The 26514-nt window shown below is 52.4% G+C and overlaps 1 protein-coding gene across 11 annotated transcripts in view; it reads left to right on the plus strand.

Annotated features, from left to right (window-relative positions):
* Sema4d (semaphorin 4D) overlaps window positions 1–26514 on the plus strand; it is a 118674-nt gene that overhangs the window by 43253 nt on the left and 48907 nt on the right. The window lies entirely within an intron of this gene.

A 26514-nucleotide genomic window follows, 5' to 3' on the forward strand; every position in this document is an offset into this window, starting at 1 on the left:
GACTAGAAGTTTCCACACCCTGAGCATGCTTGGATCTGGACCTGCTCCTTATATCAGCATCGGTGTGTGTGGGCGGTGCGACTCCCCCGTGCCTCACATCTGCCCTGCCTAGTCCTGTAGCTGGGCACCACGCTTGACCTGGGCACTGGAGTGTGGTTGGTTACAACCGACAGAGGCCCCAAACATCAGATCCACAGCCTGCTTTGAAGAGTTGGCACCTGGCAGGGAGTGAGCAGTGCCCCTTCATAAAGTGCATTGATTACATATTAGGATACAATTTTTCCTGCATATTGGGTTAAATGAAATACATTATTAAAATGTCACTACTCTGGGCTGGAGAGATGGCTTAGCGGTTAAGTGCTTGCCTGTGAAGCCTAAGGACCCCGGTTCGAGGCTCGGTTCCCCAGGTCCCACGTTAGCCAGATGCAACAAGGGGGCGCACGCGTCTGGAGTTCGTTTGCAGAGGCTGGAAGCCCTGGCGCGCCCATTCTCTCTCTCTCCCTCTATCTGTCTTTCTCTCTGTGTCTGTCGCTCTCAAATAAATAAATAAAATATATTTAAAAAAAAATGTCACTACTCGTCTAACATCATCACCAGGGAAACCTGCACACCTGCTGGCCACTTGCCCCATGTGTTGAATAGTGTGGATTGAGTGTGCCCTGGCTGCTCAGAGTATGAGGGTCTGCCCATTCTGCTGGCATTGAGGCTCCTTTGAGCCAGCCACAAGTGCTGCTGTTCCTGAGTCTGTGGGACAGTTCAGAAGCAGCCTGCTGGGCCTGATGACAGGGACAGGTTTCAGCAGGCACCCTGGGGAGCCCCAGCCCTGCCCTCACCCTGATGACTCCCCCCACCCACCCAAGGCCCTGCCTTGCCAGGCTTCTGTTGCCCTCATTGTATTTGTAGGTGAAGGCCATAGTAGGTAGGTGCATGCCCCCTTGGTGGCTGATTTTCCACATCACGGCTGTGTCTGGAATGCATTGGTAGGCTATTCAGACCACATGCTGTGTTTGTGATGAGCCCTGCACTGGGTCCCTGTGGGTGGAGGGCTTCTGATTATCCTCCCCTGCCTCTCATGTGCACTTGTTTTGGACCCTGGGGCTGCTGCCTGTACAGCTGTGGGGCACTCAGCCAAACCATGAGAAAGAACCCCGGCGCTCCCACATCTGGCTGGGCTATTAATAGCCAGCCCACAAAGGGTCCATTTTTCCTTACGGAGAGAGGGCGTGTGGCAGGGCCATCATGAACGCACGTGGACCCCGGAACCCAACCTTGCAGTGACTGGCTTTCGGCTGCAGCGTTCCCATCCACACTCAAGCCCCAGGGTTTTCAGCCTGCAGCCCCGCGGTGCGAGTGAAAACTCCAAACACGGTGGCCTGGGGAGAGACAAGTCCTCCGTAGTGGCCCGCCTCAAGGGGCTCAGTAGAGGAGCAAACATTAAATTGCTAGGATTAGTAACCCCACTTTTTTTTTTGGAAATGGAGGGGGATGCTAGCAGGCTGCAGGAGAGAGAGTGTGTGGGTACAAATTTTGTGTTGCATCAGGTTCGCATTGCTGGTCGAAATCACCCAACCAAAAGCAGCTTGTGGGAAAGGAGGTTTATTTTGGCTTACAGGCTCAAGGAGAAAGCTCCGTGATGGCAGGGAAAACAATGGCATGAGCAGAGGGTGGACATCACCCCCTGGCCAACATCAGGTAGACAGCAGGAACAGGAGAGTGTGCCAAACACTAGCAAGGGGGAGCTGGCTTTACCACCCATAAGCCCGCCCCCCAACAGTACACCACCTCCAGGAGGCTTTAATTTCCAGTTGTCATCATCTGGGAACCTAGCATCCAGAACACCTAAGTTTATGGGGCACATGTGAATCAAACCACCACATTTTGGAAAGGAGAGGCTGCTAGGGCCGTGGGTACATCTCATCTTGTCCCAGCAGTCTTGGGATACAATATTAGTTCTAAGTCGAACCCTGCCTTTCCTCTGAGCTGGATGAGTGGGCGGGGGCCATGGACAAAGACTCCACCAGCGCCAGTTTGTGGTGCTGTAGGTGGTCTGGGAAGGAGGTGTCTCACCCCAGGGAACCTACCCCTGCCCCCCTCATGTCTCTTTCTCCTGTTGTTGTCTCATGCTTCTAAGGTGTAGCCACCAGAGTCCTAGAAGATGCACACGTTTGACTGAACCTGGGGACTGCTCATTTGTGCAGGAAACTCGGAGCCCTGAGGACATACATTGTGGGCAACAAGTTGTCTTGCTGTCCTGCCTTGGAAGCCAGAGACCTGAGTGTGTTCATCATGGAGGTGGGGTAGTGCAGGGAGGGACTTAGTGGTGGGGTAGACCGCACCCAGACATCCAGTCAGACACAAGGTTTTTGTTTTGTTTTGTTTTGCTCTTGTAGCTTGCCATAGACTGTATAGTGGTCCTTAGTGATACCAGGTTCTGACCACATGACCCTGTGAATGCTGCCTTGTATAAACAGGCCTTTTGCAGATGTGAACAAGTTAAGGGTCTTGTGATGGGAGCTCATTCTGGGATAGATCTATGAGGACACCCACACACACTCATAGGTGACCTGTAGGTACAGGAGGAGAAGGCTGAGAGATAGGCTGTCGAGGAGGTTTCATTATAAACTTGTCTGTGCCTCATGGTGTCCAGATGTATGTTCAGGTACTGCTGTGGGTGTCTGGGAGGGGTTTCTGAGGAGATTAGCATTTGAATCTTCTAGCTGAGTGCTCTCAAGCAGGTGGGCATCAGTAAGAGGGACATGTCCTGCAGACTGTCTGGGGCTAAGAGGTTGGCTGTGGGCACTGGGGCCTCCCGTGGCAGAAGACAGATCCTGGCACTCCACAGCCCCTTAGTCACTTGGCTGGATCCTGCCACAAATGCCTTTCTCTTCTGCTTGTGCTTCTTAGAGAGCCATGGCCAAGCAGAAGCCACATGCCAGGGACCCGCTGAGCCCACCAGACACAGGAAGACGCTGATTGTGATTCTCTGGAGCTTACGCAGAGGGGAGCTCATACTGGGACCTTCACTTTGGACCAGTGACACCAATTTTAGACTTCTGGATTCTAGAACTGGGGGATAATAAGTTGTTGGGTTTAAAAAAAAATCTACTTAAAACTTTAATTATATATATATATTTTATCAGGTTATACACTATTGTCCGCTGCTCAGCCCAACTCCCGTTACCCCCGGGGTCCCTCCTCAGTGGGGTTCTGGTAGTCACCGAGGGGTCATGAAGGCCTCAGTCACTCCCTGCGGGGTAGCGGGAAACCGTGCCTCAGGGTATTTGTACTCATTCTGTGGCTCTTACAGTCTTTCCACTCCCTCTTCCGAAAAGTTCCCTGAGCCATGGCAGGCCTGTTGGCAGTCTGTTTCAGTGTTAAATTGCTGTCTTCTAAGCTACCCAGTTGGAGGTGACTGGTTAGAGTGGCCACAGGAAACAGTCAGTGGCATAAACAGTACTTCCGCAAATACACTTGGTCCTCCCACAAATACCCTCTGCATGCTTCAGACCTGTCATTCTGTGCCCTCACCCTCAGGGCAGGGCATGGTCAGGTCACAGGGTGTGTGGCTTTTGGCTTGGGTAGAACTTGTAGGATTAGTTTCTGCAAGCAAGCACCTTTAACCTCGGAGCCATCTCCCTGGCTCCTGGTTTCTGAAAGGCTCTGACAGTTGGCCTGGAAGAGTCCATGCAGGGCCACTGGGTCTCCCAGTCCTGGTGAGTGTCATCTTCTCCGGCCTCCGGGTTCCTCTCTGTTCTTTAATCCGTTCCTGCTGGGATCTTGCTCACCTGCCAGGCTATTTGTTCTAGACACTTCTGCTTTGAAACCCTGGTTCCCAGTTCTGATCTTTGCTAGTTACTTTTATTACTCTATCATTTACCAGCCAGACGAAGTCACTTTGTGGGCATATCTCTCTCTCGTTGTCTTAAGGCTTGTGGTGTCAGGGTGAGGATTGCGTGGCTGTCTTGATTTTCCTGGCAGGAGCTTTGTTGTTCTGTATGTTTGAATTAAGCATTTCTGTAACATGGAGTAAGATGTCAGAGGGAGAAGGAGTCCAATCTTAGGTCCTTGTTTTATGTCTACAGTAGTCAACCATCCGTGTGTGTGTGTGTGTGTGTGTGTGTGTGTGTGTGTGTGTGTGTGTGTGTTGCAGTGTGCATGTAGAAGTCAGAGGATATCCTCAGGGCATTGGTTCTCTCCTTCCACCTTATTAGAGACCGGCTCTCTTTTGTTTTGGCTGCTGGGAAGGACGACTAGCCAGCCTATGAGCTTCAGAATTCTCTGGGTCTACCTCTCACATTGCCCCACTTTGCATTCACCTTTACGTGAGTGCTAGAATTCTGCTGGCGGGCTTGCAGAACAAGCGCCTTTAACCACTGAGCCATCTCTCCTGCCCACACATCCATCTTTGGATCCAGAAGTTGAATTTCAGCGCTGCGGTCTGTTAGGCTGTCCATATGAGAATGTTCCGTCTGGGGAGTCTGCGCTGCTCCCACTGGCTTCTTTGCCTTTTTGCATGTCTAAGTCACACTGGTGGCAGTTTTATGGCACATGTTGGTAGTGGTGCCAGAGTCTCCTCACTGGGCTTTACAGAGGCTGTTTAAATGGTGATGAGAGGAGGGTCGTATGACGCATGAAAAATGACTCATTCCTCCACCACCTGCACAGAGAAGGGTTAGGGAGAGGGGTACTCAGTAGCTGTGTTGAAAGGGTAGGCAGGGCACAGTCTGTGGAGGGCAAGGAGGACAAGAGACAGCGTTCACTGTATGTGCACAGGGCTCCCCCTGTGCTACAGTAACTTCTAGATTATTAAAACTAGAGCTGGAGCTGTAACTGAGTGATAGAGAACTTGCTTAGTATGTACCTGGCCCTGGGTTTGATTCCTCAGCACCCACCCTCCTTCATGCACATACAGAAAGGTGGTACTTGCCTGTAATCCCAGCACTTACAAAATAGAGGCATGAAGATCAGGAGTTCAAGGTTATCCTTGGCCACAAGTTAGTTTGAGGCCAGCCCAGGATATGTGAGACCCTATCTCAAAAAAACACATTTAATTATGAAACTAGTGAAGTCCAAGTATGCGAGGCACAGAGTACCAGCTGGGAAACAACCAGTGATGGGAGTGGCAGTGGAAGTTAGCCGTGATGTTGGGGACCTGTCTTCACCCCAGGTTTTCTACCCTAGCTGGGGGTGCATGTGTGGGATGGATTATGCATGGGCAGATGGCAAGGAGTCCAAATGTGGTAGACGGCACACTTCTGGATGGTGAGGTGTGTGTGTCACCGTGGCGCGGGTGCATGTGCCTGACTTTGGGCTGCAGGGTCCTGGTCTCCCCCAGAGTGTTGTCCCCAGACACCCTGTTGGCTGGTGCCCTGTAGCTTTCCAGAGCTCTCCATGCTGCTTGCTGAGCTGAGCGGCCTCCACCCTTGCTAAGGTCACAATGAGGTCAGGGCCTGGATTTGCCAGTGTGTGACCCTGGCTGCACCCCAGCTGCAGGCGGAGGTGTGTCTAACCCCACAGAGGGCCGACAGCCTTGGGCCTGCCTTGGAGATGGGCTTGGATGAAGTTAGCCAAGGTGCTGCTGGACCAGGCTGTCCAGCCGCTCACCCTCCCTGGGGAGGCAGGTTCTCCTGATGGCACTTGGTCCAGATTGTGCTGTGCAGGGAGGGACATCACCTCGTAAACACACGGCAACTCTTCAGGAAGAGTGGTCTCTGACATGGCAACTGGGCATGGGGGGGACAGGTGTACAGAGAGGTTGAATGGTATGACACAGGTACTGAGAGACTGGACAGTGTGGACAGGTGGACAGAGTGGCTGGGTGATGTGGACAGATGATGGGTGGCCAGGCCCCATGTGCAGTGATGGGGACTGGTCTCATGGGTATTGGGAAGCTCCTACTGAGTCCCTTTTAAATTCCTCCACAGCCTGTGGGACAGGCACCCATCCTCTCCAGGGTTCCCCCCATCTTGGACTCCATCCTGGGAGCCTGGACGGAGGTCATGCCATGCTGCCGCCTGGCGATTCTCACTGTGAGGCATGGGGAGGTTTCGGAGGGGTCCCGGTGAGGTGCACATGGGCTCTTTGTGCTGACTGTGAGTCATGGCCTGGGGTGGGGGTGTCCCTGGCTAGGCAGGAGAGAGACGTAGGGGTGCCCGCCTGCTGTGGAGCACTGCCCTGCGGACACTGCAAGCATTCATGTCTCTGTCCGTAATGTGGTGTTTTGGGTCTGCTCACCCCTTCCAAGGGCATGCAGTGGTGATGCCCAGCACCCGGGCCCTCCCCTGCCTGGGTGTTGGCTGCTGGTGGAATTGGGCTGATACTAAGCCAGCAAGTGGGGCCCATGAAAGTGACGAGTGGTGAGCAGCATTGACCCCAGGGAGGCATGTAGCTTATTTCTGGGTGTGGATTTCAGATCCGCTTCCTCCTGCTGCTCCTGTGACTAAGAGGTGAGGGTACAGTGCATACACAGCTGCTTACACTGAAGGGGCACTCCAGAGACCTCCGGCGGCCCAGGGAGACCCAGCAGCTCCTTCCTCCTTGGGTAGGATGGCTGGTGGAAGCTGGATGGGGGCTTGAGGAGCACTCCCATACTTTGAACCTGCCCCATTGCTCTGGAATTAGACAGCAAAGTGTCTTGGGCCTGAAAGTGGCCTCGGCCCTTAGAAGGGGAGGGAAACCTAGTCCCAGCTCACTGGGTGTCATGGTGGGGAGAGGTCAGTGACACACTGAGCTTGCAGCCTCCGTGTCCCAGGGAGAATGCAGACGGGTCTGCTACATAACACGGCCTCTGGAGAAACAACCCCCCCCCCTTTTTTTTTCTTTTTTGAGGTAGAGTCTCACTCTTGCCCAAGCTGACCTGGAATTCACTATGTTGTCTCAGGGTGGCCTTGAACTCACAGCGATCCTCCTACCTCTGCCTCCCAAGTGCTGGGATTAAAGGTGTGCGCCACCATGCCCGGCTCTGGAGAGACCCTTTGAAGGCACCTGGAGTTGTGTTGGGGAGACACAAAGCTGTAAGGGGTTGTCTGTTTTACCACACATTCGCTGTCCCTCTGCAGTCTCCCAGGATCCTGACCTGGTGCTGTCCTGAGTGAGGGCGGACATGCCTCTCCCTCCAGCTGCCAGCCCTTTGTCCATGGTCCTGGCTCCCCTCTCACTTAGGCCTGCGGATGAGATTTACCTGCGCTTACCCTGGAAGCCACGTGTTTGCACTGGTGTTGGGGGAGGAAAGAAAACGAGGGGAGCTGAACACCCAGGGACAAGGCAGTCCCAACTCCAGGTGGGGCTGATGGAAACCTCATGCTCAAGAGCCCTGGGGAGCTGCAGGGCAGTGGGATGGGGCTCCTGCCCTCTTCCTGCTCGTTGCGCTGGCTAGACATGACCTGCCACACGCTGAGCTGTGGCTTGGCCCTTTCTGGATGCCCACAAGGCCCTGCAGAAACCTCCCTATGGCCTTGTACTATGCAGTAGCTATCTACTGGAATGGAGAACTTCCTGACACGTGGTGCACATGCTTGCACGCGTGCATGTGTACATGTATGTAGGGCTGGTGGTAAGGCTGGTTTGGTTTGAGGCAGATCTCTCATAATGTCGGGTGGCAAGGGTTGGGTCATGTTCACGACGTGAGGGTCCAGGCTTGGTGGCTGCCAACTGAGTACTGAGGAAGCAGTTTGCCAGGGAAGTGTTTGCTGTTCTTCGAAGGTCTCTCTGCCCTGAGTAGCTGGGCGAGCAGGCCCCAAGTCGGGTGAGACGACTTTCAGCTCACACGGAGCAGAGCTCCGAGCTCCTTGCTCTTTGGAGAGTATTGCTGGGTGAGTAAAGGCACAGTGTACGATCATGGACAGCGCTGACCCCTCCTGACTCAAGTCTCCACTCAGGGCCAACTCCAGGCCTCTGGCCAAGCCAGCTCATTTTTGCTGCCCTGTGTGTTTCACATGGGACTGACTCCAGTGTGTCACTGCACCACACACGCTCTCAGGGACGCACCAATGCGTGTTTGGATGTCTTGCCTACTGCAGGACTTCCATAGGAGTGGGCCTGGTTCCGTGCTGCTCTGCCGGGACTTGGCACAGTGCCTAGCGGCAGGTACCTGGGGAACACTTACGGTGGATGTGAGTAGGTTCTGTTTGTACAAGGTGCAGGGAGCTGTGGGGCTCCTTTTCCACATCAGGGAGTACTTTCCATAGAAGGTCTGACTGCTTTGCAAACAGGTTCAGGTTAAGGGATCAAAGTGGAGGGGAACAGCTGGTGAGTCAGTCAGTGCCTTCTGTTATTTGAGGTGCATAGGGTTGGGATTTTAATCTAAAGAGAGCAGAAAGCCAATGAAGGAGTTTTTTGGCAGACACAGTGGGCCACATTTGGATTTCAGAGACTCATAGCGTGGAGGGCTAGAGATGAAGGAGCAGAGGGTGGTGAGGCGTCCACAGGAGGACAGCTCGGTCACGGTCACTGTAAACCAGCCAGGAGCAGTTACCAATCAACCAGGCCCTTGTGCTCCATTCAGGTAGACATGACAAGTAGGTGATTAATTGGCAGGCGTGAGCCCTTCAGTGCCAAAGGCTTATATACAGGCAGACTTGGAGGCTCTGTGGTGTAAGTCCTGAGAGCTAGAGACTGGTGGCTGTAGGTGCTATGGCTAGAAGCCGTGCAGTGCCATGGCCTGGCCCTGGGCTGCTAGGGTATCCCTTGGCTCTTAATACCTTGGGGGCAAACAGTGGTCAGGGCCAGCTAGTGTTATAGCTCCCAAGCCTTGGTTGTGCCCGACGACTCCTAACAGCTGCCACTGTCATAGCTGTCAGGTTTCAGGCATCAGGGCCTTCAGTTCCTCATCTCTTCTTTCGTCATCATTGTCGTCTCTGCCCCTGGCTGCTTCCTGACGCCCTTCAGAGCTCTCCTGCTGTACCGCAGCCCCAGGTGCTCCCTGACTCCTCTCTGTGTAGCTGATTCAGCCACTCTCCCTGGGATAAAGATCTAAAGTAGGCAAACACCATTTGGTTGAAGCCTTTTATTGGGCCTAATGTTGTGACACCAGGGGACACATGAGGAAGGTGTCTTTTGATTAACTTGAAAAGTGAGGCAAACAGCCTGGTCATATAGCCAAGAAGGGTGTGTGGCAAGGGTGTGTGCCCCAATCATGGCACAGCCCTTCATAGTAATGAAAGATTGAGCTTGCCCCATCACAGGCCTTCTCCTGCACCAAGACAAGTGCTCCTCCTGTGGCCTGAGTAGGAATGGCTGCTTGGTAAGCAGTGTCATCTATAGAGATTGAGGAGGCATCGTGTGCAGGCCGGCTGGAGTGGTCGTGGCTGCAGCGCGCGTCTTCAGCCAGGTGGTAGGTGGTCCTCTGCGGCTGCTGGAATGTCTGCAGAGCGAGTGACAGCCAGGCTGTTGTGAGGGCAGTCTGGCTGCATGCTTGGCTGACAGTCCCCCACTCAAGGCTGCAGGCATAAGGAAAGAAGAGCCTGTCAAATGCCAGTTCTCGACACTTTTAATCATTCACAGAAAACATTAAATGGGTGTTTATAGTAAAGGCTAAAGGAAAGCTCAACACAGAACCAACAATTGGAGTAGCATTTATCAGTACTTAATAGTAATTAGCCGTGCATAGCCCTTAACTCCTGCCCCAGGAAGCGGTGGGTCCCCTTACCGTCGGGAAGGGGATGAGAAGCCAGCATGACCGCAGGCTTGTCCTAGGTGGGTGCCAATGGAGCTGTCAAAACCCATTGGCTCTCGGGACACGGCAGGTTCAGAGACAGGATGCGGACCCGCTTAGCAAGCCCCTTGGTTCTGTGTGGTCAGTTCTTGGGATGAGCTGCAAAGCAGACTGGGCTCCAAGTGTCTCCAGCCTGCCACTTGAGCTGGTGAACACACTCTGAGGGTGACCCAGGGGGCTGTGTACTGATGCAGAGGTCTTACACAGTGAACACTTGGGCAAAATTGGGTGAATTAATGGTTAAGAGCAATGTTAAAACGTGGTGTACTTGGTTACTGGCCAGTCGGTTTTAAATTTGGTCACAACTTGTGTAGCGGCATCTTAGCTAGGTTTTTGGAAATAGAACCACACATAGGTTTTGAAAATACATAGTTACTCTTGCTTTTATTTTTTGTTGTTGTTAAGTAGGGTCTCACTCTAGTTCAGGCTGACCTGGAGTTCACTATGTAGTCTCAGGCTGGCTCTGAACTCACAGTGACCTTCCTACCCCTGCCTCCCAAGTGCTTGAATTAAAGGTGTGAGCCACTGTGCCTGGCTCTGCTTAGCTTCTTTGAGATGGAAGTGGAATCAGATTTTGCATCTTGTTACTTATACGTAGGTGGTGTAAACTGGTGTTTGAGATCTCTGGCTGGTTTAAGACACTTAGTTGCCTTTCTCACTACTGGGAGAAGAGACCCTACACAAATCAGTTTAAGGGAGAAGGGGCTTAGTTCAGCTTGCGGTTTCAGGTTACAGCCCTCATGGCGGAGAAGGCATGGCAGTAGGAGCTCGAGGTGGCTGCTCACATTCAGCCACAGTGAGGATGCAGAGAGACATGGAAGCTGCTGCTCAGCCACCTTGTCTTTTTACATGGTCTGAACCCCAGCCCAGGAAAAAGCCACCTACAAGTTAACGTGGGTCTTCCCACCTCAGTTAACATCATCAAGATTATTCCTCACTGGCATCCTCAGCTAACCCAGGCAATCCCTCACAGGTAACTCTAGGTCCTGTCAAGTTGACAGTCAATACAAACCTTCACCAAATGCTTTATGTTCCTTATTGTAGGTCATATCTAAGCCCAGAAGAAATACGCTGCCCCGTAAATTAGTGTTTCTACTAACCTTATTTCCCTTTGGCTACGGAACTTGGGTCACCCCTGTGTTCAGGGCGTGACCCTGGTGCTCACAGGAACTGTGGGACCAGCCCAGGATCTAACAGGACCTCCTAAGGGAAGCCACTAGAGTTTGAGCATGTGTACCACTCTGGATGTCCCCTCAGTATCACCCTCCAGTGGCCCTGTGTGGATAGAGGTAGGGGATAATGACAGCTTGCCAGTCCTTGCTTGGAGTCCATAGGTGTCTGTGAAACTATGGCCCCTTGAGATGAGGAGGTGGCCCTTGGCCCTGCCTGATGGGCAGTGACATGGTTCTGGGCAGAGTGGCCCTCTTTCCCTGAGTCTAACCCCAACCTGTAAGATGATCTTTCTCTCTTCCTCAGCTTGGCCTGTGCCCCTGAATTGGCCATAAAGGAAAACAATTGGGTCCACATTGCAGAACAGACCTGCTATTTATAGGGAAGAGAATGGGGACAGGCTTGTCCCACGACCTGACGGGAAGGCTCACCATGGAGCCTTATCCCACTGCTGAAGGGTGCCTTGTTGTGGCCAGAGTGGGCCCAGCTGCCTGTGGCACATCCCCCTCACCCCATCTCAGGCTGTACTCCAACAAATGACAGAGCTCTTGAGACCCCGTGGTCAGGACAGATGTCCCAGGCAGGCAGATGCCCACATGAGGGGTGGTGTGCAGACCAGAGGCGTTCCAAGTGTCTGTCCTTCAGCATCCAGACACAGGACACAGGGACCAGCACGGGGCAGGGATCCCAGCCGCAGAAAGGTATGCTGGCTAGTGGTTCCCTCTTGCCTGTGCAGGTGGCCAAGGGCTGAGTGGGGTGAGCTGAGTGTGTACCTTCCTTCCATAAGGCTGGGTGCTGCCTCCCTGCTGGAAGGTAACACTAGAGGTGTGGCCCGAGGAAGTGGCCCTGTGTATCTTGAAGGCAGTGGGTCCAGGCTGGCTGACGAGTTCGTCGGCCCTCACTGTGGTCATGGGTGCTCCTTGGCCTGGGGCTGACCCTGACTCCTTTTCACAGGCAGCGCGTCAGAGCTGGGTCAGCCCAGCACATGTGGACACTGGGCGCTGGCTGTGTTTACACCCTTCTTTATTGTCTGAATTCGTGTATCTCAGGTTTCTGTTTCATACTTGCTCTGTGGGGAAGGTGTGGTGGCCAAAGGCACCTGGCTTGCTGCCTGTGGGTGTGGCCCTGGCAGGGCTTTGCCTGGCACTGGCAGTCTAACCTGTGGGACTTGCTGCATGGAAAGCCACAGGTGTGGCTACTGTGCAGGAAGGAAGGTGTCAGAGCAGGGGCGGCCTTACACCACAGGGGCTTGCGAGTCACCCTATCCTGATGGCCAATGTATGTGGAAGTCAAAGGACTGAGGAATATTTGGTTCTGGGGGTGGGGACACAGCATGGGGGGAGGGTCAGAAACAAACCAGGACATGTGTCACTGCCTACCCTGCCCAGGATGGGGGGCTGTGGATAAAAGGTCATCCTTCCAAATTCTGGTCCTGCATCCAAATGACTCATCATGCCTCACGGTGTTCTCCAGCGTCCTGGGGCCATGGGGCTCACATCCTGGGCCTGCTCCCCACATGTGTGCAGTTGTGTGTGTCAGTGTGACTCAGTGGCCATAGCACTCAGGCAGCCATGTCAGCCCTTAGACAGAATCAGATTTGGTGTGGACTTTCGGGTATTAAAATTGTATCAGAACCTGGTATGGTAGAATGTCTTCAATCCCAGCACTATGGAATCAGAGGTAGGGGGATTGCTGTGAGTTTGAGGCCAGCCTGGGACTATAGAGTGAGTTCCGTGTGTGTGTGTGTGTGTAGCTGTACCCACTACAGGCACTTTGTTGAAGGCCAGCAGGCATGGCTGCCCATGAGATAGGGCCTCAACTCTGTCCTCTGCCAAACCTCAGCTGTCCTGCCTTCCAGTCACCTTCCCTGATGGGTTCATGGCAGCGTGATGGAATGGACACTCTGGTCTATAACCACCTCCCTACCTTAGCTTCCCTGAATTCCAAAAGAAATTCTGGAAGCAGGACTTGCCAAAAGAAAATGGATTTCTTTATAGTTAGGCCACAGCTGGAGAAAGAAATCACCATTTTTATCTGCTGTGCCTGTGGCCCACTTACAACTCACAGAAGTTATGACCAAGGCCAGAGACATGCAGAGTGTGCTGTGGTCCTTTTCCGGGCAGCCCGGGTTACTTCTGTCTCACAGATCCCCAGGTTCTTTAAATTTATCTTTATATTTATTTAGAGAGACAGAAGGAGAGAGAGAGAGAGAGAGAGAGAGACAGAGAGAGAGAGAGAGAGAATGGATGTGTCAGTTCTCTAGACACTGCCAAACAAACTCCAGATACATGTGCCACCTTGTGCATCTGGCTTTAGGTGGGTACTAGGGAATTGAGCCTGGGTCCTTTGACTTTGCAGGCAAGTGCTTTAACTGCTAAACTATCTCTCCAGTTCAAAGATCCCCAGTTTTAAGAGAAAAGGTCCCAGGTTTTTAATAGGATGGTGAGCCCACCTGCTCGGGGCCTTGCTGACTCTATGGTGTAGAGTTGTAAGCTTTTTGTGTTTTTTTTCACTGGAGGTCAGCCTCAAGCTCCCTCCCGAAAGAAGGACTGTCAAACACACTAATTTTGCAAGAGGAGAAATGGTAGCCAGGTAACTAGAGGAAGGGATGGGCACAAGTGTTTCTCTTTAGAACTTAGAGTGTCATTCCCTCAGCACTACACAGATTTCTGTGGCAGCAACTCTGAAGGGTCTGCCGGAAGCCCCCGAGACATCCACTTCACCCCAGAATCTGTGACTCTTGCACAGTGAAGGAAGGGCCTTTACAAATGTGGTCATGATAACGTGAAGGACTTCTAGGTAGGGAGGTTGTTCTGGAGGCCCTGCAGATGTAACTGCAGGTGCTCAGGCAAGAGAGTGTGGAGCAGAGAGGAGGCGCTCCTCTGCTGCTGGAGGGGAGGAGGGACTTGGTCTCCTGTCTGTTCAGGTCTGGTGACTGGGGCCTGTGAACTAAACTAGCAGAAGACAGCTCCACAGGAGAAAAGGCAGCAGACAAATACTTTCATGTGTATTCATGCTTTATGGAAAAGAAAACCCATGGTAGCAGTTAGAGTCAGGCTTCAAATCCACTTAAGTAAAGGATGAAGGGCTGGAGAAATGGCTCAGTTCTTAAAGCCTGATAGCTGGGGCCCTATTCCCCAGTACCCACGTGAAGCCAGATGCACAAAGTAGTGCATGCATCTGGAGTTTGATTGCAGTGTTAAGAGGCCCTGGTGCAGCCAGGTGTGGTGGCGCATGCTTTTAATCCCAGCACTTGGGAGGCAGAGGTAGGAGGATTGCCATGAGTTCCAGGCCACCTTGAAACTAATAGTAAATTCCAGGTCAGCCTTGTCTAGAACAAGACCCTACCTTGAAGAAAACAACAAAAGGCCCTGATGCACCCCTTTCTCTCGCTCTTTTCCTCCCTCCTTCCTTCCCTCTTTCTCAGCTTCATCTCTGTGCTGTCTTGTCTTCCATGTCATGTTTTGCACCCTGCAGAAGAGAATAGGACAGAGAACCCTCTCCTGTCTTCGGGTGACAGCAGTTCTCATGTCAGCCAACATGTACTGTCTGGTCTGGCATGTTGGGATCCCAGTGCCAAGGAATGTAGGTGGCCTTGAGAGCTGGGGAGGGCCCACCGTGCACACGGGAGCCCAGCAACCCCCGGGAGTCCAGCCAGCCCTCTGCATGTGCCTGCCTTCCACAGCTGTTCCATAGTGTGTGTGCCAGGAAGTGTAGGGTCTGTTTTGACAGGAGCCCCAGGGAAGCAGTCCAGCTCCCTACTACAGCATAGTCTTCTTCAGAGGGACCTTTGAGAGACCAAGTTAGTGCCAGCATCATGGGTGTGGCAAGCTTTAGGTGGTGGACAATATAGGAGGCTGGACTTCATCCTGCAGGCCAAGGGTGGATGGGATTTAAGGGCAAAGGAAGGGGCTTCCTGTGAGGGGTCAGGAAGGCAGGAAGCTATATGGCTTCAGCTCTCCCAAGGGGAGGAGGATCCTGTGCAGGAACAGACTCAGCCAAATATAGCCAGAAGCCAAGTACTCTGGGGGATTACTCCCCAGGAGACAAAGGCCAGAGGATCTCTTGAGCCTGGGAGTTAGGACCAGATGGGTAACACAGTGAGACCCCGTCTTCAAAAATTAAAAAAATATAGGTCAGACTGGCTAGCTGACTGGGGTTGTCTGTCTAGCATGGCCTCTGTCCTAGGACCAGTCTGGGGTGTGTTCTGTGTGTGAGCTGTCTGAGTTTAGGGTCGGGCAAGCAGCCGCAGGCCCTGGGCTGTGGAATGGAGGTCAGGGTGAACTGGGCCACAAAGAAAATCTACCTAGTGCCTCTGTTGGGTGTATCCAGGAAGCAGAACTGGCCAGGAGGTGAGCATGTGGTCAGGCAGCCTTGCTAGGAGGTGAGTACATGTGGTCAGGAAGCCTGGATGCTGTCTATGTTCTTTGGGTGGTGACAGTTTCAGGTGCAGAGTGTTCAAGGTGCTGTGCGCTCAGGCAGGAATGTCACTTCTCAGGTGCTGTTTACAAAATGCCTTAGGAAACAGGCACTGAGACAGCTTCCCCTACTCCTGTGAGCATAGGCCAATCTTGAGGTGTAGACCCTGGGAACGGCGCTGAGCCCCAGAGGAATGCTCCTATCATTGTCAGCTGTCCTGTGTCCCTGCTCCCGACCTCCATAGCCACTCAGTGTCTCCCAGTCACCTCTGTGCCCATCCAAGGTCCATGGCTCTGGTTCGAGGCCATGCATTGCATTACATGAGGAAGTCACGGCCGCCCCTTGGGGCTCAGAGAATCTTTTCCAGGGAGCTAGGTGCCATGGCCCATGTGGCAGCGTGAGTTGCAGATCCACCAGGTTGGTGGTCATGTTCCAACTTCAAGGCCAGCAAATCCTTTTCTTCTTGGATGATTTTCGCCCTGTAAGGCATTTCTGTAAACCAGGGGTGAGTGTTGGGTTAGCACACTTCATTTCTTGCTGTTCCTGGGTACCCTGTCTCTAAACCTTGCTTTCCACTGAGCTCTGTCAGGGTGGGATTAGCTGACTTGGGAAGAGAAGGAAGGATGAAGGTGCAACATTGGCCAGAAGCATGGCAGGCCTGTTTACACGCGCATCCTCCAGGCACACCCCACCCACATTCCCCTCAGCTGGAGGAGGACAGCCCTCCCCAACCCGTAGGCCGTAGTCAGACATGTGTTCAGCAAGTCCCTGTGACTTTTCACTTGTCATTGTTCAGACATGCATTTCAGGGCTCAGGTGGCCCATGCAAAGCCAGATCGTGAACAGGACCCCAAAAAACCAGCTGCTTGGCTCCTGTCACTGACAGGGCTGTGCACAGGTCACTTAAGCACCTGCTGGTCCCTGCTGGCCCTGTGTCTTGAATGCATCTTCAGGATGCAGGACTTGCTACAGCCTAGAGCTTTTGAGACTCATCTCTCCTTCCTCCAGTGACACTCCGTTGAGATGCACTGTGCAAGGGACAGTTAGCTGGCCCTTCTCCTGACCCACAGTGGCCACTCTGATAGGTGTGAGGTCACCTCAGTGTGGATACCTGCCCATTTCCAGTTACTAAATCCTCTTTTTAAATATTGTTTTGAACTTATTTATTTGCAAGGAGAGAGACAATGGGCACACCAGAGCATATTGCCACTGCAGAGTCCAGGTGCATGTGCCACTTTGTGCATCCAGCTTTATGTGGGTACTGGGGAATTGAACCCTGGGTTGTTTGGCTTTGTAGGCAAGTGCCTTAACTGCTGAGCCATCTCCTCAGCCCCATTAAACCCTTTCTGTTGCTGCAGGTACTGCTTGTTCTTCTCATTGCTACAGGAAGCAGCTGAAGGGACGGGGGTGGGGGGCTGATTTTGGCTCACAGTTTGAGGGTGTAGTGCTGACTGCAGTGAGAGGCAGCTGGTCGCACTGCAGCCCCAGAGAGTGATAAAAGCTTGCGCTCGTCCACTTCTGCTTCTTGCCTCCTTATTCATTCTGGCATCCATGGGGTGCTCCCACATACACTCAGGGTGGGTGTTCTCTGCACACTTGAACCTCTCTGGAAACTCCATTACAGTCCTACCCAGAGGTATGCCTCCTAGGAGGTTCTAAATCCAGTCAAGTTGACATTGACATGCATTATACAACTCTTAAGTTCACAGAAGCTGTGCCCACTGTACTACTGGCCAGCAGCTTGAGGCAGGCCACAGAAGGCTGGTGCTCCTAGTTGTGGCCCTTGGGGAAGGACACTGCCTGGCATCCTGGCAGGCCTGCCTACACGGCTCCAGGACCCTTTCTGCAGTGGCTTGTCTCTGCTGAGCTTTGTCACTCACTGTCAGTCCCATGCCCTCCGGTCTTGGCTCCTAGGTCCCCTGGAGGAGTCTAGGTGTGGGCATTAGCGCACCAGAGCTCACCTAGCCCAGTCACTGTCTGACTGGTCTGTTGTCATTGGTTTCCAAGTGCCAGCCATAGCCCTTGGCATAGGGCTTGTACAAAGCCCTTGTACACTTTGTGTGGTTATATTTGTGTGAAGTTATTGTGATGGTTTGATTCAGGTGTCCCCCATAAACTTAGGTGTTCTGAATGCTAGGTTTCCAGTTAATGGCAATTGGAAATTAAAGCCTCCTGGCAGTGATGTATTTTGGGGGGTGGGTTTATGGGTGTTAATAGCCAGTTTCCCCATGACAGTGTTTGGCACACCCTCCTGTTGTATTGTCCATCTTATGTTGGCCAGGAGGTGATGTTCACCCTCTACTCATGCCATCGTTTTCCCTGCCATGATAGAGCTTCCCCTTGAGTCTGTAAGCAAAAATAAACCCCCTTTTCCCACAAGCTGCTCTTGGTTGGGGCATTTCTCCCAGCAATGTGAACCTGACTGAAACAGTATGGAACTGAGAGTGGGATTGCTGCTAGACACCTGACTATGTGGCTTTGGCCATTGGAGCTGATTTTCAAAAGGAATGGAAGGATTTGAAATCTTGGCCTAAGACATGCCTTGCAGTGCTGTAAGTACGGCTTGATGGACTATTCTGGTCAGAGTTGAAAGACCTGACTGCAGTAAGAACGATGGACCATGAAGTTCGGCTTGTGAGGTTGAGAAAGAGCTTTGCCTGGACTGGGTTAGAAGCAGTTTGTGTGAGAGGTTTGCTTTTATGCTTGTGTCCTGAGAATTTGTACAGGGTTGCTTTGTGTAGAAATGGACTGGTATGTGCAGAGGGACATGGCACAGGAATGAAATCTTTGTGCTGAAACTTTTGCATGTTAAGCTGCAATTATAAGAGAGATTACAACCTTTGAGATTGGGCCAGCTGACCTACACTGGGGCAGCAGGAACAACAGGAAGACTATAGACTCTTTTGAAGGGGCCTGAGTGCTCAAGGAATGTCCTTTTCTTCAGAGTCTGCTTTATTCTCTCCTGGTTTAGCAAATAGGCACCCTACCTGGTATTGTGGAGTATAAGAAATGCAAGAAAGTGAGGGCCATTGAATTTTCAGTGTGGTCTTGTGTTTTGGAAATGGTCATGGGCAGTGTGAAGCAGGTTTGCTGGATGCCTGCATAGAGACCCAATGGAGCTGTGAGGATGGACCGTGAGTTGCAGTGAAGACGCAGTGCAGATGCAGGGACCATGAGATGGCTACTAAGGAAAGCTGTCGGCCCCAGATGAAGTTTCCCAGTACTGTGAGTAGCATAGCTGGAGGGGTGGAATTGGAACTCCAGAGACTTGTTGCAGTTAGAATTGTCGGACTAGAAGACCTGACACTGACAAAAATTGTTGGACTTGTAGCTACAGAGTTTGATGGTTGCCCTGTTTAAACCTTGCATTGGTTGAATATTTCTTTGGTATTCTCAATGCCATCTTTTTCAGTCTGTTTATTCTGTGCCATTATGGTTTTGGGGGGGATTTTTTTGGTGTTATGGCTTAGTTAAAAGACCTTGGATAGTGAAGATGTTTGAACATCATTGGGATTGATAAAAATTATGGGGACTTTTAAAGTTGGATGAATGCATTGCATTTTATATCATGGATGGTTACCAGTTTATGGGGGCCAGGGCGTAATATGGTGGTTTGATTCAACATTTATCAACCCACAAGTGTTTAAGGCGTCTGCACTATTGGCATCATAGGAGTGGAGCTGCCCAGTCTTGTTTGCCCTCCCCTGAGCCCTAGAGCCTGGTTCAAGGCTGACTGTGGAGGAGGGATGGAAAACCAGTGTGGAGCAGAAGCGCTAAGCCTGACCTGGGAGCCCTGGCCCTGGCTCTTACTGTGTTTCTTGCCCCTTGTAGGCTCCAGTATTTCTTCATGTCATCTGAGGCTCTAGCTCGCCCACATTAGAAACTCAATAATCCATGTGATAGCCATAGCCAAGTCAGAGCGGATCTTTCTTCCCCTTCCTTCCTCCCTTCTTGCCTTCCTGACTTCCTCCTCCCTTCCTTCCTTCCTTTTGATTTTTTGAGATATGGTCTTGCTCTAGCCCAGCTCAGGCTGACCTGGAATTCACTATATAGTCTCAGGCTGGCCTCAAACCTCAAACTCACATTGATCTTCCTACCTCGGCCTCCCAAGTGCTGGGATTAATTAAAGGCATGTGCCTCCATGCCCAACTTCTTCCTTCCTTCCTGTCTTTACTTTGTGTAGGTGTACACATGCCCCTGTGCGTGTGTGTAGTGGTCAGTGGACACCTTTGGGTGTTGTGCATCACCTTCTACTTTGTTTGAGGCTGGGTCAGTTGCTTGCCAGGCTAGCTTTTCTGCCAACCTTTCCGGGGCATGCTCCTGTCTCTACCTTATGTCTTACCATTGCTAAGCTGGGATTACAGACCATCTACAACCTCTGACTTCACCTGTTCTGGACATCTGAACTCAAGTTTTCATACTTGCATGTCTTTATTCACTGGGCTATCTCCCCAGGTCTTCTCTTTGTCCTTCTTCCCTCCCTCCTCTCTTCTAATCCTAGCCTTATATATGTAATTATTTTGAGGGAGGAGCTGGGGAGGGAGGCAGATAGAGAGAGAAAGAGAGAGAATGCTCCAGGGCCTCTTGCCATGGTGAACAAGCAGAACTCCTGATGCCTGCCCCACTTTGTGCATCAGGCTTACATGGAAACTGAACCTGAGTCCTTAGGCTTCTCAAGCAAGAACTTAACTGCTAAGGTATCTCTCTAGCCCCCTTCCTTTACTTTTTGAGATAGGGTTCTCACCATATTGAACCCAGAATGGTCTTGAATACCTGGGGCTCAAGAGGTCCCCGTGCTTTAGTCTCTGATCCAGCCTGCTTTAGCTGGGACTGTGGGTGGGTGCCAGCTTGAGGGAGGCCATGGACTTGAGGTACTGTGAGAGAGCAGTCTTTTAATCAGTGAAGTGACCACTGAGTGACACAGCTATTTTGGCAGCCCTGCTCCCTGGGTACACAGGGTGGGCTGGCAGGGCTGCCCCACCTGGATCTGGCTTCCACAGCCCACTTGGTAATACCACAACTTCTTGTTTTACCCTCGGAGGGGGTCTTTCTACTCTTGATGTTGAATTTGAGTGAAAATCTTTTTTTGTTTCCTTCCCAGAGACCAGGTGTTTGGGGTAGCAGGTACTGTTCCAGGACAAAGACAGGCTCTCCCCCTGTCTGTCACTGGTTTCTTGGTGGAGGTGGTAGGGAATCATTGCAGAAGGAACAAAATGTCCACCTAGGGATAGCTGGTTTTTAAGAGGCTACTTTTGGAAGGACTCAGCTGCTCCAAGCAACCCCACAGTCATTTTATTACAATCTGGGAACCTTTGGAGGCCATTTCTGCTGGATAGATAGAGCCAGGTGCCCGTGGCTGGAATAGGTGGTCTAACCATGACTCTTGGGGTAGGGGGTGATGGGCCACAGAACGAGTCAGAGCCCAGCAGCACAGACATGAGGGTGAACTGAAGCACAGCCCCAAAATGATAAGGACACTGGAGTTTTGGCATTTTGAGAGTGTGGCTGAGGGAGAGCCGACTCATACTTGTAACAGTGGTGGAAATACCCTGTGGCGACACTGGGTGCGAGACCATTAGAAGAGAGGATGAGGAGAAGCTGCTGATGTTGGGAACTGCGAAGTTGTTACTAAGGCCAGTCCTGACAAACAGCCCCAGCAGAACAATTAGGAGATGCAGGCAAGTCCAGAGAAGGCGTGTTAAATACCCCTAAAATTACACCTTCCAGAACTGAATGCTGCTGGCCTTTTGGGGTTTCGTCTTCCTGTAGGTGTGTGGGGAGGCATTCCAGGGAGGCAGGGTGCTCCCGTGCCCAGAGCCATATGCGTGCGCTCCCTTTGGTTCCCCCGCAGAAGCGGAAGCCACTGCCCACTAGGTGGGGAGTCCACGTGGCAGCTGGGCCGCCCTGGTCCTCTCTTGACTGCACTGTTACCCAAAGCAACCCTACACTTAAGCGCTCTTTTGTCATCTGTTTGTGCTTAATGATACGGTGTGTTGGTCTCTATTTGCCGAGAGCCCTCAGCATGCCTGGTTTATGCCCTCTGCATTGCTTGCTGGGCTTTTGTCACTTTCTTAACCCATTCCTGATGGGCAAGAGCACATTTGGAGGTTAATTTTGACTGTGAAGGCACCTTGGAAATAAAAATCCTCAGGACATCCTCTTGAACTTGAGGGGTTGCTCAGGGCAAGGAAGCCTGTTTCCTGCCCCCCCCTTGGGAGTCTACTCCCAGGGGAGTGTAGGAGCCTCAGTCCAGGAGAGATACTGGCTGGGCCCTGATGATTTGTGGATGCGGGAAAAGGTGAGACTGGCTGTGGCCCGGCTGGGGTTGGTGTGGCTAGAGAGACTAGGCTCAGACGGGGGTAACTGGGACGTGAGGCAATGGGCTGGGCAGGGCTGAGTTAAGGGAGCTGGGCAGGGCCAACTAAGGAGGTGAATCTTGTTTCTGGTCTGCTCATTGGGACAGAATTGCTAAAAATTAAACTCCCCTTACAGAAATTTTTGTTGTAGCTCTCTGTGGTTGGAATCCCTCTCCCTGTGGAGCGGCTGGAAGGAGGACCTCAGAGGCAGATCTAGGCCTGTGCTGGCTGGGGGTGCTCCTGGACACACTTCTCTGGGACTGTGTGGAGGGGGCCTCCCCAAGGGACCTGTGTCTGTCCCCTGCTCTGGGGCTGCTGGTGCATTTCACTTCTGGGCCAGTCCTCAGGAGTCTTCCGGGAGACCAGTGAGACACGAGGGCAGAGCCTGGGGCCTGTGTGGTTGCTCCAGCTCCTGGTATAAATGGCACAGGTAACCTACCCACTCCTTCCTGTAGACTAGAAATCATCTCTGGACTGGCACTGCCTAAGACAGTGTAAACGCCAGCTATTGTCGTGAGGCAAAGATGAGGCTGCAGGGCCATCTGTATAAGCTGTAGATAAAGCCTAATTTATCTCGGTAAAAGAATGTTCTGGCCAGTCGTGTTAGCTCACACCTTTAATCCCAGCACTCCGGAGGCAGAGGTAGGAGGATTGCTGTCAGTTCGAGGCCACCCTGAGACTACATAGTGAATTCCAGGTCAGCCTGAACGAGATTAAGACCCTACCTTGAAAAAAACAGCAACAACAACAACAAAAAATGTTCTGGATTCTGTCTGGATATGCTAGCTAATTAATGTGGACTTAAAGCTCCTGGCTTAGCTTGAGACAGCTCTGTTTGTTGACTCAGCTCCTTCCTGGGTCCTGAGAGAGACTCAGGGCTGGCCAGGAGGCCCTGCGGGAGCTGTGGGACAGGAAGGTGTCTCTGCCTGGGTATCTGGTGCCAGTGACTCACCAGCCCCACATCCCTATGAGTGACCCACCATGCTTCACATTCTGAATCATCTGGAAGGTGACGTGGCTCAGAAGAGGAGACCCCTCATGCTTGTGTGACAAGCTCCGGTGTATCTGTTTCCTGCAGAGCTGTCCACCTGCACCACACTCTGCCCTGACTGGCTTTGCAGTGTCCACAGCCGACTCTGCCTCTCCAGGTTGTGACATCACCATCCTTTTCGTCTGCACCCTGAAGCTTGAGAACTCTCAGAGAGGAAGTCAAGGAGAAAAGAGAGCAGCTCTGTGGTGGTAAGGGAGGATGGGTGAATTGGACTAGAGATTACTTGCAATTCAAAGATCTCAGTGAACTAGCTTCTAATCCAGCACTGGGTTTGTGACATTTTGCTAGCTGGTCATTTGGGTATCTGGAGACTAGAAATGGATTGGAATTCTGTCCATGAACCTGACAACATTCGCACCGTGATTGTCTTGGTATACAGGGAACTCTAGTGTTCCCTGGCTGGAGAAGGGCTCAGGGCTCAGGCCATTGTAGCATTTGTCCCCTCCTGTCACAGCCACTCATGAGCTTGACTTTGTGTCATGTTTAAGGTGCTTTTGTGATACTAGTTTACTCACCCCTTGTGGCCACGTGGTGAGCTGTGGGTTGATTTGGTTTCACTGTGTTTAAGAAGTAGCAGAGACCCAGCATGGTGGTGGCTCACACCTTTAATCCAAGCACTCGGGAGGCAGAGGTAGGAGGATCACTGTGAGTGCAAGGCCAGCCTGGAACTACAGAGTGAGTTCCAGCTTAGCCTGGGCTACAAAGTGAGACCCTACCTTGAACAACACATACACACACACACACTCACTCACCAGCAAAGTCTCAAGTAGTGTGCTGTGTTGAAGTTGCTCACCCATATCAAAGACCAAGGTGTCAGAGAGAAGCAGGGCCCGTGAGTGGGGCGAGGTGATGCACACATGGCATGTGACAAAATGGTGAGGGGTGGCAGTGAGTAAAAGAAGACCCGGCACATACTGGAGCAGCATGCCCACGGGCATGCCAGGGCTTAGGGAAGGGGTCATCACGGGACGGGCCTCCCGCAGGCCTGGGCCTCGCTGAGTCTGGATTGTGGTCCTTGTCTGGCCGGCCTGACTAAATTTACTATGCATTTCTGAAGAGTTGGTAGAAATGAAAACATGCCGTTTAAGAGTGGCATTTTGTGGTTTTGGACTTAAAAAAGAAATACCATTTTGGCCTGTCCTTACCCTTGCTTGTGTTTGTGTGTCAAAGATAGAAATATGAGGGGCTGTTCCTCAGGCCTGTGCATGCAGGCTGGGTCTGGGGACAGTGAGGCAGAAAGATCCCAGCCTGGAAGAGGAGCTGGTCCCTGGTGAAATAGTGTGATCCCTGTGCCCCATGGACACCTGGCAGGGACCAGGAACCCTGCAGGGACAAGGATCCCACTCAGGAGGTCACAGCCGTGGACGAGGCCAGGGTTCCTGGTGGTTCTGTGAAATTCCATGACGCACTGGGCTCTGCCACAGCTCCGCCTGTCACGGAGAGTAAGTAGGTGTGTTGCGGAGTGCCAGGTGTGCCTTCTAGGTCTGGTATCATTTTGGAAGTCAGCGGGAGCGTGGCTCGAGGCCCTGGTTGCATTAGGAGGGTAGGGGGAAATGAAACAGGGTCTCATGTAGACCAGGCTGACCTTGAACTCACTTCTGCTGAGACTGGCTTTGAGCTTCTGGTCCTCCTCCTCTGTTTCTCTTTTTAACATTTATTTGCGAGAGGAAGAGGCAGATGGGAGGGAGAGAATGGGTGCTCCAGGGCCTCTAGCCACTGCAAACAAACTCCAGACGCATGTACCACCTAGTGCTTCTGATTTTATGTGGGCACTGGGGAATCGAGCCCAGGGTCCTTAGCCTCTGCAAGAAAGTGCTTTTAACTGCTGAGCCATCTCTCCAGCCCCTACCCTTGCCACTCGAATGCTGGGGTCACAGGTGTATGCCACCATGTCCACACCCTTGCTGCATTCTCACACGTCTGTTTGTCCACCTCGCAGTGGCCCTGTACTAGTTGGATGTACTAGTTTGAGCATGAAGTGGGGAGGATGGATGTAGCTGCTTCCGGAGGGAGCCGGTGGGCCACATGGTATAGGTTTCATGGTGTGGGTCCCCACCACTGGGCAGCAGGCTTGTGGCTGTCCTTGCTGAGTCCATGGAGGGATATCTTCAGAAGTCCAGTGTGTGGCGGTCAGTCACATGCAAGCCCCGGGGAGTCACAGAAATCCTTGTAATATGGAGCTAATGTGGCTCTCAGCTGAGGGTGTCAGAGTCCTGCAGAGGGTCCTGGCTCCTGTGAAAGGCCCCTGGTCACTTGTTCACCTTTGCAGGAAGAAAAGGGATACCACCCTTCCTGCTTCCATTTTCTCCTGAGCCCCAAGTTGGAGAGAAAGAGCCATAACACGAGGGCTCTATTTCCTGAGGGCAGGCTGTGGTGTCCCAGGCCTGGAGCTGAGCCACTTGTGGCCTGGATTTGTGCAGGTGACATGAGTGGAGGAGAAAACACGTAGGTGGAGGGGACAGCAGGTGGACGGTGGGCCTGAGGCTCCGGCAGCTGCTCAGTCAATGTCTTTGGCGGCCATGTGCTCTCAGAGGTCCTGGGCAGTGGCTACCTGAGGATTTCTGAATGAAGACAGAGGTTCAGAGAGGCCCAGAAACTTCCTCAAGAACACCTAGCTTGATGTGCCAGGGTGATTTCACAGAGCCCTTGCCTTGCCTTCCCACCTTTGTTCTCTTCTTCTGGGAATGGAGGGGCACCCACTGTCATCCACAGCTACTCTTTGAGGGCATAGAGATGAGAGTCAGCCAGGCTTCTGGTTTCTGAGGGTGGAAAGCTTCCTTCATTCTGCAGCAGCCAGAGAGCACTTTGCACTGAGAAGGTGTGTGTGTGTGTGGGGGGGGGGGTTCTGGTCTGCATTCTTCAATAGGGGAGGAACTAATTATAATGGGTGGCTTTGTACTATAGAAGTAAAACAAAATGGTCTGGGAGGGAGGGAAGGGTGAAGACAAGCCCACTGCCTGGGGATCGGGCAGCCCGCCCCCTGGGACTGGAAGAGTGTTTTGACTCAGAAACTCAGGGCTGGTTGGGGTTGAAGGCTGACAGGGACACTGGGCCCTGGAAAGCAGAAAGTGGGGACTCAGACAGCAAATGGGCTGTTGTGGGCCATTGAGGATTAGACACATTGTCATCTGGCCACACCATGGTTCTGGTGCTGGGGTACAGGGTGATTGCCCCTCACACCTGCTCCAGCCACAGATTGAGCAGTGCTGGTAATCGGGCCACACCATGGTTCTGGTTCTGGGGTAAAGGGTGATCGCCCCCCACATCTGGTCCAGACACAGACTGAGCAGTGCTGGGCCCTCTTTATGAATGTGACAGAGGCATAGAATTTCTCAGAAAATCTTTCACTTTCAGAATTCTTGTCATTCACATTGCTTATCCGAACCTCTGGCTTATGCATAAATCCTTCCCTTTTCCCCCTAACGTGTTTGGGGCCCTGACCAAGGGAGGCTGCTGCACCCCCTCCCTACCTGTGTGACAAGGAAGCCATGTGAGTGGGTCACCAAGCAAGTCCCACCACGAGTGGCTTTGGGCCTGCCGCACTGCTGCCTGGCGGGAGGCCAGTGTGCGGGGAGCTGCTGTGCTGGCCCGGGGTGATCTCTCCTGGTTAGCCCTCACTTCTGTCTTGTTTGAGACAGGGTCTGTCTTAAAGCTTCTCACTCCAAATGCCAGACTTGCTACCCCAGGCCGTCAGGATCCTTGTGATTCCTTGCCGTGAGTGCACTGGGACTACTTACACATGCCACCACTTTCCAATTTACTTCTTTCCTGGGGACCCAAACGCTGGTCACTGGGCTTATCAGCAA

Source organism: Jaculus jaculus, chromosome 12, assembly GCF_020740685.1.
Source record: "Jaculus jaculus isolate mJacJac1 chromosome 12, mJacJac1.mat.Y.cur, whole genome shotgun sequence".
Classification (NCBI taxonomy): Eukaryota; Metazoa; Chordata; class Mammalia; order Rodentia; family Dipodidae; genus Jaculus; species Jaculus jaculus.